Source organism: Danio aesculapii, chromosome 16 (genome assembly GCF_903798145.1).
Source record: "Danio aesculapii chromosome 16, fDanAes4.1, whole genome shotgun sequence".
NCBI lineage: Eukaryota > Metazoa > Chordata > Actinopteri > Cypriniformes > Danionidae > Danio > Danio aesculapii.
In genome coordinates this window covers 26,315,579-26,331,498 of record NC_079450.1, presented here as the reverse complement: position 1 = coordinate 26,331,498, position 15,920 = coordinate 26,315,579, and the positions used below count along the sequence as shown (strand labels likewise).

The 15,920-nt window shown below is 35.1% G+C and overlaps 1 protein-coding gene across 4 annotated transcripts in view; it reads left to right on the top strand.

The window, feature by feature from the left end:
• The window catches only part of sema6e (sema domain, transmembrane domain (TM), and cytoplasmic domain, (semaphorin) 6E), a 295,663-nt gene that overhangs the window by 31,806 nt on the left and 247,937 nt on the right, over positions 1-15,920 (top strand). For all 4 annotated transcript variants that reach the window (XM_056475016.1, XM_056475017.1, XM_056475013.1 and 1 more), the window contains exon 2: positions 1,213-1,304. The gene's annotated coding sequence lies outside the window, so the exon portion shown is untranslated. The remainder of the gene's footprint in view (positions 1-1,212; positions 1,305-15,920) is intronic.

Sequence of the window (15,920 nt, the reverse complement as noted above, 5' to 3'; positions counted from 1 at the left end):
TAGGTGAATTGGGTATGCTAAAATTGACCGTAGTGTATGTGTGTGAATTAGTGTGTATGGATGTTTCCCAGTGATATGTTCCGGCTGAAAGGACATCCGCTGCGTAAACCGCATATGCCGGATTAGTTGGCAGTTCATTCCACTGTGGTGACCTCAGATTAATAAAGGGACTAAGCCGAAAAGAAAATGAATGAATCAATTACTTTGTGATCAATTACTTTAATGTTTAATATTATTAGAATATTAGTTTGTTAATTAATTTCACAGTAAAATAATGTTTTATTTTTGTATTAGTTAAATTGGTCAAATTAGTGAGAATTTGGTCTTTAAAAACTCATGTAAAGATTGTTAAGAGGATATTTTAACATGCACAAAACAATTCATAAGATAAAACGGAATCTGAAGCCCCTTTCCAGAAATCTGTTCAAAAATAATTGAAATAATTACCAATAAACATGTTTAACTAAACAATAAAATATTGAAGAAAAACCTGAATAATATTTTCTTGTACTCAAAATGTAGCTTTATTTAAAACTTTTGCAAAGATTTTCCTAGATCATTCCATTGATATTTGATTTTCTATGAAAATGAGCTCACCAGCAAAGATATAAAGAGCTTTGTAGATGTGTATAAATAGCTCTTCAATGTATCACAATATATTGCAGAAATATTGCATTTGGCATTTTTTTTAATATCGTTTGTTCAATGCCATAGAAGCACTTTGTGTTTTTGGTTGTTGTGGTTTATTTTTATAAAGAAGCAATTTCTTTTATTCAGCAAGGACACAATTTTTTTTAAGTGACCGTAAAACCTTTTCTAAGAATAGATTTCAAGTTAAATAAATGCTGTTATTTTAAAGAAAATAAATATGTTTTCAACATAAATAATGTTTTTTTTTTTTTTGCTCCTGAACACAAAATCATCATGCTACTATGATTTCTCAAGGGTCGTTATTTCTCATGTGACACTAAATACTCTTGAATCATTTAAAGATTTTACCAATCCCTGTACACATTAGTGCATATTGTTGAACATGTTTGTTTTTACCTGTTACTACCGAAACTTATATGTGAAAAGTGTGTTATAGGAAATTTTTTTTTATTTATTTATTTTTTTACCACACAGGGCCAAATGTGAGGATCTAATATTCAAAATTATGGTTGACTCAAAGCATGTGTTCATTACTTATGAACCTTGTTGTCTCTGTTTTAGGTCGGTTGTGGAATGTCACAGCTTTCTCAAACATCCAGACCTTTATCCTTGCTCGTCTGCAGTCCTGCTGTCTGATTGGATCATCCTCTAAGGTAAGAACCAATGGGAAAAAGTTTACTTAACTGGTGAAAAGCAGCTTTATTCTGTTTTCTCCTCATGTCCTGCTCTTTTGATGAAATTTGCTCGGTGAAGTCAAGTTGAGCCTCTCTGAAGGACAACGACTTGATTTGAGAGAAAATTGAGATATCATCCTACTTCATTATTTTGACTGGACTATTCACCCGAGGCCATCCCGTTGGGGACAACGTCTGTCGATTTTTAGAAGAATGCAAATATGATTTAAAATAAAACAAAAAAACTTCTGACAGTCTGTCACACAGTCTGTTTAAATCAAGTCTCACTGCGAGTAGGCGACAAACGATTGAAAAGTATGGGAGTTGGAGGAAGGCAGATTTCTAAAAACGCAACGAAACAGAGAAACAAGCTGACAATGGAGATCACTTAGGAAAAGACAAAACAGATGAGACAAGAGACTTGACGTGAAGAGCGTTGAACAAAAAAAAAATCAGCTTCAAATACACATGCATCATAGAACACCTGTGCAAGGCCCTTTAACTCATGCCCCCTGTCTAGCCAGATATCCCATAGAGATCAAGACACGTTCGACAACGATGGTCTGGACGTGACAGGCTCTGTCGGCCGGCTGCGGGGAGCAGATGGCTAGCCAGATGCAGGGTCGCTTTTGACCTTGGGCCCCGTTGAGGGCTAAACATCATAGGCGTCCTCCGGCGATTCCACCTTTCCACCGCTCCATGGAGCCACCGCTTTGCTCTGACAGCTTATGGTTGTTTTATTTAGATGAGCCATATGGAGCCATTATGCGTGCCATCGTTTAGCTGCTATCACTGTTCCCAGTGTAGTTTATCACCCAATGTGTATTCGAGTTCAAGTCCCCCAGACTGTCCATGACAGTGGAGATACGCCATTAGATATGACTAATCACATTCAGCTCTGCGCTCGGACAGAAAGAGGTGGCGGAATTATAATTGGGGTCAGCTGATGCAGGCTTGACGAAAGAGATCTTTAGTGCGTTAGAGATGCAAATGTTTATAAGCATGCACGCCAGCTTCAGTTTATTCCAAATTCTGCTGCATATCATGTGGGTTACAAAAATGATGGAATGGGGATTGTTTTCTTTTTAAGATTTGGTGGAATATTTGGTTGGGGATGTTGCAAAAAAAGCACTGTTCCCATTACAAGGGCTCCAATGAAATTTTTTGTTACGTTTAGAATTTGTAAATCTTAAGCAAGTTTTAACCTGTTTTGCTTGCATGAAAATAATCCATAGCTAAATTATACTTATCTAGTATATAAAGGTAGTATCTATAGTATACTTAGCTAGTATTAAGGACAGTGGTCCCTCGCTATAATGCGGTTCACTTTTCGCAGATTCGCAGATTTTTTTCGTGCAATTTGACATGCTTTTTTTTTTTTACAGCGCATTGTGTTCTGTGTCCTGATTGGCTGTAGACTATTGTTAAGCAATCTCCTCCGCGTCGTGTCTCCTGTACAGTATACAATGTATTCAGCCCGCCAAATTACATAAATCTTTGATCGCTTGAAGTGTGACTGTACTGTATGTTTGAGTTTTTTTTACCCACAATGTTGATGAAATGTTCTGCACCGTCAAACGCACCTGCGCTAGCACCCAAAAGGCTGAGGAAGATGCTAACCATCGCACAAAAAGTTGGACTTTTTTCAATTTAATTTACCTTTATTTGTATAGCGCTTTTACAATGTGGATTGTGTCAAAGCAGCTTCACATAAAAGGTCATAGTAAATTGGAACAGTGTAGTTCAGTTTTCAGTGTTTAAGTTCAGTTCAGTTTAGCTCAGTTCAGTGTGGTTTAAAAATCACTACTGAGAGTCCAAACACTGAAGAGCAAATCCAATAATGCGCAGCTCTACAGATCCTGAACCATGCAACTAATTGGCGAAAGTGAAGAAAAAAAACCTTGAGAGAAACCAGGCTCAGTTGGGCACGACCATTTTAATTTCTCCGCTGGCCACTGTTCTGGACATGCTATAGGAAGGTAGAAGTTACGTAGCTGTAGGATGCCATTACAGGATAAATAAAAGGTTTTGATTTTTGGTTTCATTCTGTAATACTAGGCTTATTTTTCTATGAAAGTTTGAATTTTGAGAGTGTTTAAATGAGAGAAAAGTGTGAAAATGTTTATGTATGTCTGAGAAAAGTGTATAAAGTGTGTAGTGAGGGGTTTTACAGCCTTAAAATCTATAATAATTGTAAAAAATAAAGCTGACTACTTCACGGATTTCACCTATTTCTGGTTATTTTAGGAACGTAACTCTCACAAATAATAAGGGACCACTGTATTCAAATTAAATGTGAAGGACATTCTTTTATATGATAATAATAAACCAAATATTTATATCAGAATTTATTCAAGTTAAACCAAACTTTTATTTTGATTGGTTGCCTTGAAGACACTTGAGTTTCTGTGTATACAGGACAGTTATTTTTTCATTTAAACACTCTAGAGCATAGGTCTCAAACTCAATTCCCGGAGAGCCGCAGCTCTGCACAGTTTTGCTTCAACCCTACTCAAACACAGCTGATCCAAAGAAGAGAGTAGTCTTGAACACTTTAATTATTGGGATCAGCTAAGTTTGATTACGGTTGGAGCGAAACTGTGTAGAGCCTCGGCCCTCCAGGAATTAAGTTTGAGGCCTGTACTCTAGACTAAACAGATATACTACACTTTGTACTACTAGACTTTGTATTTAAATAGCCTTTTTGTTGTTTAATACTGTTGTTTAAGACACTGAGTCTACAGGATTGCTTTTGATTTATTAATTTAACATTTCTAAGTTCCAGTCCATTCTGCTTTATGTTGTGGTTTGCATTTTTATGACTGGCAATTCTGTCCTTGTTTTCCGCATTGCAGAAATCCTGAGGCCCTAACGATAGTGTTTTGGCAGAATCAGTGGTTTCCATGATACATTATTGTGATGCCGAACACAATAATTATTACTTGACTACAAATCAAAATAAATAATAGCCATTACAATGCCTACAGATATAATCGACAGTAATCATATCGTCTACATCCATCAGCCAGAATTATACCTCTTTATTTTCTCACCAAGGTCACTGTGGTGTTTCCATCAGAAGAAGGTCTGTTTACTAATGACTTAATGGCTTTTATCATGCTGTTCCCAAGTGCAATGTTTAGCAATTTACTTTTTTTTTTCAACACTTTTGCATTGGTGGTCACAGATTCGTGCACGACTTCCTTGTTTCTATTCTCTTTCCGTCTCACAGTTTTTGTCAATAATTCATGCAGCATTCATTCAGATTTTCATCTTCAGTTCTGACAGCAGGGTGTGACATTCACACCACAAGCAATGCTGACAGACATTTTTTGGATCTCAGTACAGACATCGAGGCCAAGTTTTTCTTTTCCCATTTTGAATCTTCATTCATGTTGATCAAAGTACGGTTCACGCTCCAATCTCAGAAGAGAGCTAATCAAACGCTCGACGATACAAAAGAAACTATTGTTTTTATTCTCCCAGGAATATCTGATAGCTTTCTGGCAGCCTCAAAAACAGGAATTCATCGAAGCCTCCGCTCTACCTGACAATCAGAGTCAAACGTCGAATCTGGCTCCACATTGTGTTTTCAACAAACACCCTTCCTCTCGTAAGAGGTTTATTTAACCACAGGTCAGCTGAATGGGCAGATGCCAGCAGAGGGTTTGGTCCACCATAGCTTTTTACTGATTTATAAATTCTCTCTCATGGTTTATCACTCTCATTAATGTCAGCACCTGCTGTAGCAGAGCTCTATCTGTCTGCCCGCAGGCCCTGCAGCTGTGCACCGAGCTCAGGCAAACTGCCCATCAAAATGCCCCCTCCACCCGTCTGATCCACCAATAAGCGTTTGGCTTGGATAGGTATAAAAAAAAACTTGCTAGATTTAGATGCTGCTGTGTTTTTTTTAATTTTTTATCATGCTCTGTGTTTGCACATTCCAGGCATGTTGGCATGTATCTCTACCCGAATATTTCATGTAATCACATTTTAGAAAATGTAGACAGAAAACCTGGGAAACATAAAGCAGTGTTTTATTTTAGTCCAGAAAATTAAAATGTCTTGCATTCACCTTATTATGCATTTTTTTAAATATTTTCCTTGAAAACTAAATATTTTGAAACATGTTGGTAACTAGGGTGTAATGAGCAGTTTTTTAGACACCTACTGAGTTGAATTCTGTTTTGTGGCTGAGGCCTCATTCATACTAGCAGTGATTTTTGTAGCTGCCTGTCGCTCTGGGTGGCGATCTGCTGCAAACGCAGGTCTGTGTAGCTCAACAGCACGGAGAATACAACGGCCACTGAGTAAGCTGAGAGAGGATTACGTGAGCTCTACTGGTGCTCCTCTTGGCTGTCGCTCAAGAAAGTTGCTCTTCATTTGCATAAAGTTGAAGGATTGTCAACTTTGTTGCATCACTCGACACGCCTACCTGCTCGACAATGGTCGATGTCGCTCACGTAGACGGAGGTCGCCGAAAGTTGCTCACTTCCCGTTGAAATGAATGGTCACTTGTGAGCAATTCCAGCATTATGTATGTGACATTTGCAGTAAAAACTCAAAACATAAATTCACAGAGAAAGTATATGTTAACATTATATTGAAAAATCTGTTTATATTTTCCAAAACGACTACAGAGCTATGGGATCAGAAAAATATCAGTCTGTAAACATTTTTTAGATTTTAAATGAGGAAAATAAACCTACGTCATGGACGAAAAAAGTTAGCGAGTTTACAGTCTACAACATACATTGTAAAAATTCTGCGAATTAAACTGCACGACCCAAAAGAAACTATGCTAATCAAAAGGATAAGAGTCGGCTCTCTACAGAACAAAAAGGATTGATTCTATTTTATTTGACGTTTTTGCATTTTTGAGGTAAAAATTTCGTTAAGTGACACCTCTACGTTATGGATGGGACAGATGTGAAATTGGCACTTTTGTGACTTTGGTAAATCAAATATAATAGTTTAAAAACATTAACGGAGACCATTTTGAGTAGTTTTTAAGTACTGTAAAATACTTGTTTACACCAAAAATGTACACCAAACATTTTTTCATGGCAAGGTTAACATTTGCATGGAATTGCTTTTGTCGCTTTGTTGCTCGTAGTGTGAATGAGGCTTTAGATGGAAAAATTTACACACAGTTTAATCAAAACTATAATTAAATAACCATTAAGTATGCTTAAAGTGAACATAAACTACAATTGTGAAAGAGGATGCATGTGTATCAGTATATTGGCTCTGTGCATCTCATTATGTGACTAGCTGTTAACAACAAAAGACAAAAAAATACTCTCTGTTCTTGACTGAGTAACTTCTGTAATGGTTATAAAATTAATTATGCTTTAATTTAGCCTAATTAGACAATGCATTTTATTTTAAATTGATTCCTTTTGGGTGCCTAAGTACTCGACAAACTTATATTGTCACAATTCACGCTGTTAACAAACCATTAACCAAGCCTTTTAGCTCAATAAACTACTAATAAGCTGCTTATTAACAGATAGCAAGGTAGTAGTTGGGTTTAGGTATTGGGAAAGATTAAGGATGTAGAATATTTTATAACTACTAAAAAACAGTTAATATCACAGTAATAGGCCAGTAATAAGCCAGTAGTTAATAGCACAAACTGTGACTTAAACTAAAGTGTTACCAATTGTATTGTATTGATTATTTATTTGTTTCTTTTTATTTAATAATATATCAAATGAATATTAGTAATAATTGGAAAGCAGAATTATGATTATTCTTTTCTTATTGTCTCACAGATTCAACAATTTATGTAATTCATGACTCAAAAACAGTAATGTGATCCAAACCATCTGTCTCGTGATTAGTTGCACTCCAGTTAGTAACCAAACAGTTTTGGGTATTCTTTTTTTGTTGTTATTGTTGTTCATACAGTGAAAGTCACTGTTTAATATGCCAACATTCTTTAAAAATCCCTTCTTTTTTGTTCCACAAAGTAATTGCCACTTTAATCTTAATGAACAGAGTTAGAGACACTGGGATGTGAAATATTCCCAAAAGTTGTCAGGATTTCTCAAAGGGCATAGTGGCAACTCATCCGGAAAGTTTGAAATTATCACTGAAAAACTTTCAGAGAACTACAGGCTTCTCTTGCATCAGCGGAGGTCATGGTTCAAAAACCCGCTGTGTGAAAAAAAAAATGACTTAATACAAAAGCAAAGGAACGTGAAAGCTCTAAAAATCATATTTTATTAAAAAGCATGTGATGATTCCAAGTTCTTGCTTTCGTTGGTAACTTTGCAGGGTGCATTTTGTTAGTGATAATGTGATGCCTTCTGTGGCATTGTGGTTGACTTGGAATGTTTTGCTTTATGCGGTGGCCTTGATGACTTCTCATCGAATGTAGCTTGCAGTAATACTCTTAAGCCAGCTGCATGAGCATCTGACCATGAGCTGAAGTTTAAATGTAATTACAGCAGGGCATGATCCAAAATGGGGTCGAGTTGACATCTGAAGGACTGAAAACAAATAAAGGCTCACATCAAATTGTAGGTGGTGTTTGATGACTGTTATTACTGTTTATTGTTGTCTAGCTAGATATTAGATTCAAGGGGGAATTTACTTTTTTTTTCTTAGAGGTTATGTGTTGGCTTGTTTCCCTCAATGAAATCTGCACTTGAGCTTTACAGTGTTTTATTTTTCCAAAATCACAATTGCTGAGGGGGTAAATACTTTTTCACAAAACTGAATTACAGTAATTAGGAATGCATTGTATAAATTATGCACTCAAACTATTTCTCTATAAGCAGCAAGGAGTTCTTGATTTGCTTGTATGCACAGCTGAAACTGTTAAAAGCACAAGCAAAGTATCAGGAGAAGGAAGAGAATTGGGCGATCATTGACCAAACCAAGCCCCCTTTTTTTCTTATACACAAATTGGTTTCTTAGGACCTGACGTTGCATTACATTTTGTTTGTGCACTCTGTGTGTTTTCTGCTGCCTTTAGTTTGTCTGTTAATCCATCAGCGCTGCCATTGCGGGGGAAAAAGCTTGCACATTTGGAGCCAGGAAGCACCTCCTGGCTCATCTGTGTCCCTTAATCCTGAGAACAGCCATGCTGGTGAGATTGCAGGCCCCTTGGAGTCTCTCCTTCTGGAGACTTCAAAGTCCGGCATTGGCGATTTGGAAGACAGGGAGGCAGAAGTCTGCAGGAGGCCTTCATGCAGGTCAGCCCAAATCTTTAGCTGAGAGGCCCTGGTTCAGTACAGGTGGAGCTCAGCCTGGGATGAGGGAGGGAAAGGTGCTGTTAGGCAGATGGAGAGGGATTAACCCCCTCCGCCAACATAACCACCACCTATCTTTGAATTATGAATGTCCTGTCTCTCTTCATCTCCATCAGCTTGAATACAAACCTCTTGTGGACCTCAGTATTCATCTTTATAGCTCTTTGTCATTTGAACACTTTTACTGTTACTGTACTTTTATTTCAAGTTTTTTTTTTCATAGGGAATATAGGAGAAAATTGTTATTTAATAACAATAATAATAATAATAATAATAATAATAATAATAATAATAATAATAACAATAATAATAATAATAATAATAATAATAGTATTATTAATAATAATAGTAATAAATATTATTAATAATAATAATAATAATAATAATAACTAAATATTTATTTATTTATTTATTTATTTTTCAAGATGCTTTGAATAAAATCTTTAACATGTTTTACATTGTAAATATCTTTATCATCTCTGATCAAGATCAATTTGTATTTAACCAATGCAGGGTTATAATGCATCAAAATATTTATATTTAAATGTATTAATATTTCTATTTTATTTTATTAGTGTTTCCCACAAGAGTTCAAGAGGTCAGCATACTTTAATCATTGTACTGTTTGAAAACAACTATGTTTGTTTATTCTCAGAGTTTAGCCTTCCGTTATGTCTGAGGTAATAAATATATGACAAAATGTAGGGCTGCACAATATATTGTTTCCGCATCCATATCGCAATGTGATCATTCGCAATAGTCACATTGCAGGATATGCAATGTTGAGTTTGTATTTTAATTTATCATTTGCATGCGTTTTTGATGCCTGTGATTGTATAATGATTTTAAAAGCATTCAGGTATAAATAATTGTACCATTTTGGACCTTAACTACAATTAATTTTAGTAAATTATTTTTGTTTTTATCAGTCAGTTACTGTACCTCAATACTGTTTGACTCGGCAAACGATAAAACACTTTCAATTGTATATTTTTCTTGATAGTATTTTTAGATTGTTATGCTTGAAAATACTCACAACACATACAAATACAGAAATGCACTGCAAATAGGAATGGGCCAGTATTATAACCTTGGATAAAAATATCATGGTTTCACGATTTCACAGTATTGTGATGACAGCTTTAAAATATATATTTTTTAAATGACTGGGTAAAAAATTATTATTTCCCCCTTTATACACAATATATTTTATTTAGACAAATATTTTATAATGTTTTGGAGCAGTAAACATGTCAGGCTAAATAATTAAAATGAATCATTAACTTTAACATTAACTGCTGTCTTTATTAGTTTCTAAAACACAGATTTCTTTACTATTTAAAACGGCATCTTTGCATATCTTTTCTGCTGGAGATACTGTTGTCCTAAAAAAAGGTGAATAAAATATCTTACATAGGAATAGTATAGCAGAAAATTTGGTGGTTTTAAAACCTTGACTTTTCCAAGCTGCAATATACCTTGAAAAGGGTTATCGTCCACCGACTAACTGCAAATTGCACAGACCACAACTAAAATGTGTCGGGGGGGCTTAAAAAGTTTCTAGATTGTTTATTTGATTTTATGGAAATGCAAATAGTAAAAACAAATTCATCAATCTCTGACTAAATATGTACATGGAAATACAGAAATGCACAGCAAATAGCACAGACAACAGCAAAAATGTGTGGGGGACCCCAAAAAGTTTCTAGATTGTTTATTAGATTTTATGGAGATACATTCCCACTGCAGAATCATCCCAATTAATCTAAAATTATAAATTGTTTCAAAATAGATATATTAAGTCATCTGGTCAAATTGCATTCATAGCGCAATATATATTGCAAAACAATATTGTAATCGTAAAATCTATTTCCAATCAATTTTCCAATATCTTTCAGCCCTAATAAGATGACACATTTTCTCAAGCAGTAAGCCTGCAATCTAAAACCTGTTTTTGAAAAGGGAAAAAAACATGGGTTTTGAACCTTTAGTATCTGGGTTTAAACCTATAGTATCTGTGTTTTAAACGATTAATTTTATACAATTATTTTTTAATTTTATCATTCAGTTACTGTACTTGAATGCTGTTTGACTCGGCAAACGATAAAACATTTTATTTCATCTTTATTATTGTATCTTTTTTTAAATTTTATTTAAAGATTTTTCGTATGAAAATACTCTTAACACATAAAAATACAGAAATGCACTGCAAATAGCACAGACCACAACAAAAATGTGTTGGGGGACCCCAAAATTTTTTTATATTTGCTTATTAGATTTTATGGAGATACACTTCCACTGCAGAATGATCCCAATCAATCTAACATTATAAATTCTTTCCAAGGCCCAATTCCAATTCTACCCCTCAGCCTTTCCCCTTACCAATTCTTTTTAGCTTGAAGGGGTAGGGTGAAGAAGGGCTAGATAGCCCTCGAAATTGAGATTTTTCAGGACCACACTCGAAACCAAAGGGTATTAAAATTTCCCAGAATACACCAGCTACAACAGCATCATGACTGCATATGGAAGTCAGGAGATGCACAAATTAGTTTTTTTTAAAAATTTATTTATTTATTTTTTGTCATTATTATGAATTTTTACAACAAATAAGCACGTTATAAGCAATATATTCATAACCACGTTTGTGTTTTACAGAGAGATTGCAATGACATATGATGACTTGAGCAGGTGTTGTAGTGCTGTCCCACTTCCTAGGGGTTACATTTTGAAGCCCTTCCCCTTCACACTCTTTTTCAAGAGCCAAGGGGAAGAGGTAGGGGTAAAAAAAATGGAATTGTGATTGGGCCCAAATAAAGATATAAAGTCATCTGGTGAAATTGAATTCATATTGCAATGTATGTTGCAAAATAAAAAAAATATTGCAATGTTAGATTTTTCCAGCCTTATCGTGCAACCCTTATAATATGGCACATTTTCTCTAGCAGTAAATCTGTAACCTAAAACCTGTTTTTGAAAAGAAAAAAAAACATGGGTTTTGAACCTTTAGTACCTTGTGAAAAAGAAGGTTTGTTTTGGACCTGAGGATGCACTGTGGTGGCCCTGTTTGAACCAGTGTTGTGTTCAGGGAGGCAGAGACTCCACAACCACTGCTGTGAGGATTCACAAACACAGAGGAGTGGCGAATTCATGAAAATGAAACGAACGAGGTTAATACAGCCTGCTTTATGCAGAGGTCCTTGAGGATGACATTTGTTGTGTTGCACAAAAATGTAAATGAAGAGGAAAGCCATGCTTCAAGACGTCTCAGAGGGAGCAAAGCGCTGTGTTCACAGAAAAAAAAAAACCCAGCAGATCTGGGATCAGATTCCTCCTTGTCTCCTATAATCACAGACAGAATAGACTACAAAGCCAAATAGATCTAGAAATATCTCTCGTATAATGTTTCGTATTGTTCCAAACTTCATTAGTATGACACAATATCTAATTCTCTCCCTCTGTCTTTGTTGAATGTATCCATTATTTTGTCTTGGCTTCGTTTGATGTCTGAGCTCTTGCAGTATGTTCTGCTTTACAGGCTCAGTCCTGCCAATGAAATGTGACCCAGGCCCAAACCATTGAAGAATTGAGCATCAGCCCTTTAGATGCCAGATCTGTCTGTCTCAACAAAGACAAAAAGGGATGACGACAGCTCATCACCAATCACGTTCTATGAAGGCAATTAGCTTAACGTAGCTGTGGTGTCACGGCTTTTGCTCGCTTTGGAGATGTAAACCACCCTACTGTGATTTACCTCAAACTGAGAGGACACCTTGGGAATTTAACTTGGTGTACTTTTCAAAAGTTAGTTGAAGTAAACAACTCTTGTGCTCATTAACTTTAGTCTTGACCTCGGTTACGCAATGGACTCTTAGGTCTTGCTGGAGACTTGTGTCTCTCTCTCTAATGAGTCAAAACACTGTATACAAATTCAAGAACTAGTGAAGCTAAAAGTCTGAGGCATTGGTTTCCATCCAAAGATGCAAATTAGATTCATACACAAAACTGCAATATCGCATAAAACATTAGCAAATAAAGCACCATCCAGGATTCCATCCAATAAGTCAAAAATAACAAAATCACTTCCTGATAAACTGGTGGCAGATATCCAAAATAAAAATGGAATTTGCGGTACGAGAATCCATAGTGTACCTTTTTTTCTTATATGATAAATTATTTGTGCCTCAGAAGACAAACGCGCAATAAGGAGCGCAGTTCTGGGAGGTATACTGTAATACTTTGATGACAGACTTTGTTTAAGGGATTTTAGAATGACCAAAACAACATTTCAGACATTTACAATGTGATAGATCTGCTGGTTTGTCCGATAATGCTGTTGCAAATGCACCCATTTTTGTTATCACATTATCTGTTTAAACAAAATCACATACATTTTTTGATTAGTGTGCTGAATTTATTTGGTAAATGCTATCATGTGAATTTTTTTCTAATTGGACAAAAAGTTTATCATACTCAGTTGTGTGAATACATTTTTTTTGTGCTGATTTTTCAAAACTTATGTGCATCTTGGCAATTCCATTAAAGGTGCAGTAGGTAATCTGCCACAATGCTAACCGGTTAGCATAATATTTTTGAAAGACAGTCCCTCCCCTGCCGACCAAAGCCCAGCCTCTTGAAACACATTTTTTAGTTTTATGCCTTACCCAGAATATAAAACTACATATAAATATATTTAGATCATTTACTTTACTGTTGGAATGTGAGGACTTTCAACCAGCACAACAAAAAATGCTTCTGAAGACAGTCATCTACTGCACCTTTAAGCAATTTTTATGAGAAATTGCAAAATGCGCATCAAAATAGGTGGCTGGAACCATAGCTATTGAAATGATGGCTCAATTACATAGTCAAAATATCTTTTCCATCAACACTTGACCTATAGCACCTTCTGTAATATCTGTTTTTCTGTTAATTTCTGTTCATGTATTTAGAAAAAATAACCTTGGAATTTTCAGTTTTTTAAAGTTGCTTTGGATAAACGTATCTGCTAAATTATTAAATATGAATGTACTGTAGTAATGTGTTTAACACCTAAAAAAATGCTAATTTTAATGACAATTCATTCATTAAACATATCACACAAAACAATTCAAATGACAATTGTTGAGATATAACTAATTAATTACAGTTTAACTAAACTGATGAAGTAAACAGATAAAAATGTGTGTTCCTTACAGTTTTGTGGATACATTGTATGTAACATTTGCTGTAATATTTCAGTTATTTTTTTGTCAATAATATTGCTAATTGTATTATTATTCTAGTTGTTGTTATAGCTATTATTATATTGTAATTATAATGTTATTAAATAATGTGTTATGTTAAAATTCATTCATCCATTTTCTTTTTGACTTAGTCCCTTTATTAATCTGGGGTCGCCACAGTGGAATGAACCACCAACTTATCCAGCATATGTTTTACACAGCGGATGTCCTTCCAGCAAACCCATCACTGGGAAACATCCATACACACAGATACACTACGGTCAATTTTAGTGTACCCAATTCACCTATACCACATGTCTTTGGACTTGTGGGGGAAACCGGAGCACCCGGAGGAAACCCACACGGACACGGGGAGAACATGCAAACTCCACACAGAAATGCCAACTGACCCAGCCGAGGCTCGAACCAGCAACCTTCTTGCTGTCAGGCGATCGTATTACCCACTGCACCACCACATCGCACTATGTTAAAATTAAATAATATAATTACATGAATAATTTTGATGCAATACATTTGACAATTACTTAGTATATAATAATAATAATAATAATAAATTATTAAAGAAATAATAAAAATACTAAAATGAATGCATAAAAAAAAACAATTTAAATATAAAATTATTAATAAATTATTAAATATAAAAGTATTAAATTATTAAATAAACAATAAATTATTATTGTTGTTAATAAATAATAATAATTGTTATTATTATTATTATTAATAATAATACTAATATGCCTATATTTACAGAAATGTTAAAAGAATAACTAATTTATATGCATTTTATACGGTACTATTTGATTTTTATTAGTTTTCTTACATATAACAGTATAAACAATGCTATTTTAATATTAACCTTTTAGCTTTATTACCAGCCTTATAATGTAAATAATAATTCTATTAGAAGTATCATAATTGTAATATTTGTTGTTATCATAATCTTCGTCTAAAACACAAATAAAATTATATACCTCTATAATATTTTAAAGTTTGCTAAGTTTTTTTTTTTTCTTCTTGTCATGCACTTTATGCCCTAAGGACAAAAGATCACAAAAACAAAAGACACGTAAGACTTAAAGAATAGTGATATTTCTGGTAAGAGAATATAGCAGGATTCTAAAGCTCACTGCAGTTTTTCACGGTGGGTGCATTCGGGGATTTTTTTTTTAGGGCACAAACATTTCTCTTCAACGTCACAATTTGGTCAGCCTCCTAAACGACTGCCTCTCAGGGCAGTGAGCTGCTGAACTAAGGAGCACAATAGATCCGTGACAATGAAAGTGACGTATCTGGATCCTTTCCTTCACTTTTAATTCCTCACTCACTCGCTTTCTCCTTCATTTGCTCTCAAGTCATTTGTCTCATTACTCTAATTTAACCGAGCACTCCGCCGTCGTTGTGGGGGAGGCCTGGCTTATTTAAAGGCCTGATTGGAATAAGGAGATGATGGTGGCGAAGGAGCCATTTATACAAGATGAGAAGGAAGGTGGTCTCGGCTATTTTGAGTACCAACCCATGCCCACAAAACCTGCCAATTAGCTTAAGTGGCCTCCCAGCGAGCTGGATTAGTCCTGTACTTTCCTGAAAGAGTAAGAAAAGCACTTTCCTTAACAACAAAAAAAGTGGCAAATTTGGTTAAGCTTCCATGCTGTAATTGCAGGTCTGGTTGCAAAATAGCATGTTACATTACAGACACCCACATACAGACACGTTTTATGTTGCGCTAAAATGACTCCTTGGTTAAGCTGTGCAACGCATTTTTCTTCTTTTCTACCTGTTGGGTTGAATTGCACTCTTGTTCTGCCAAGCTCAGTTTTCTTTGCTTTTTTTTTGTTCTGCTCCATTTATTCTCACTTTGGCCGTGTTGTTTCTCTGTTAGGGGTGCTGCATCTTAAAGGGGTAGTTCACCCAAAAATTACACATAATTAAACAATTACTCACCCTCAAGTGCACTCAAACTGATTTTTGCTGTTTGTTCAAAGTATTACTTTAAAATGAGCTGAAATTACACAATTCTTGAGTTTTTGGGGGGAGAAAACTTGTAAATTTGTAAAAAACTAATAAGTTACTTTATGTTGTCCAAACATAAA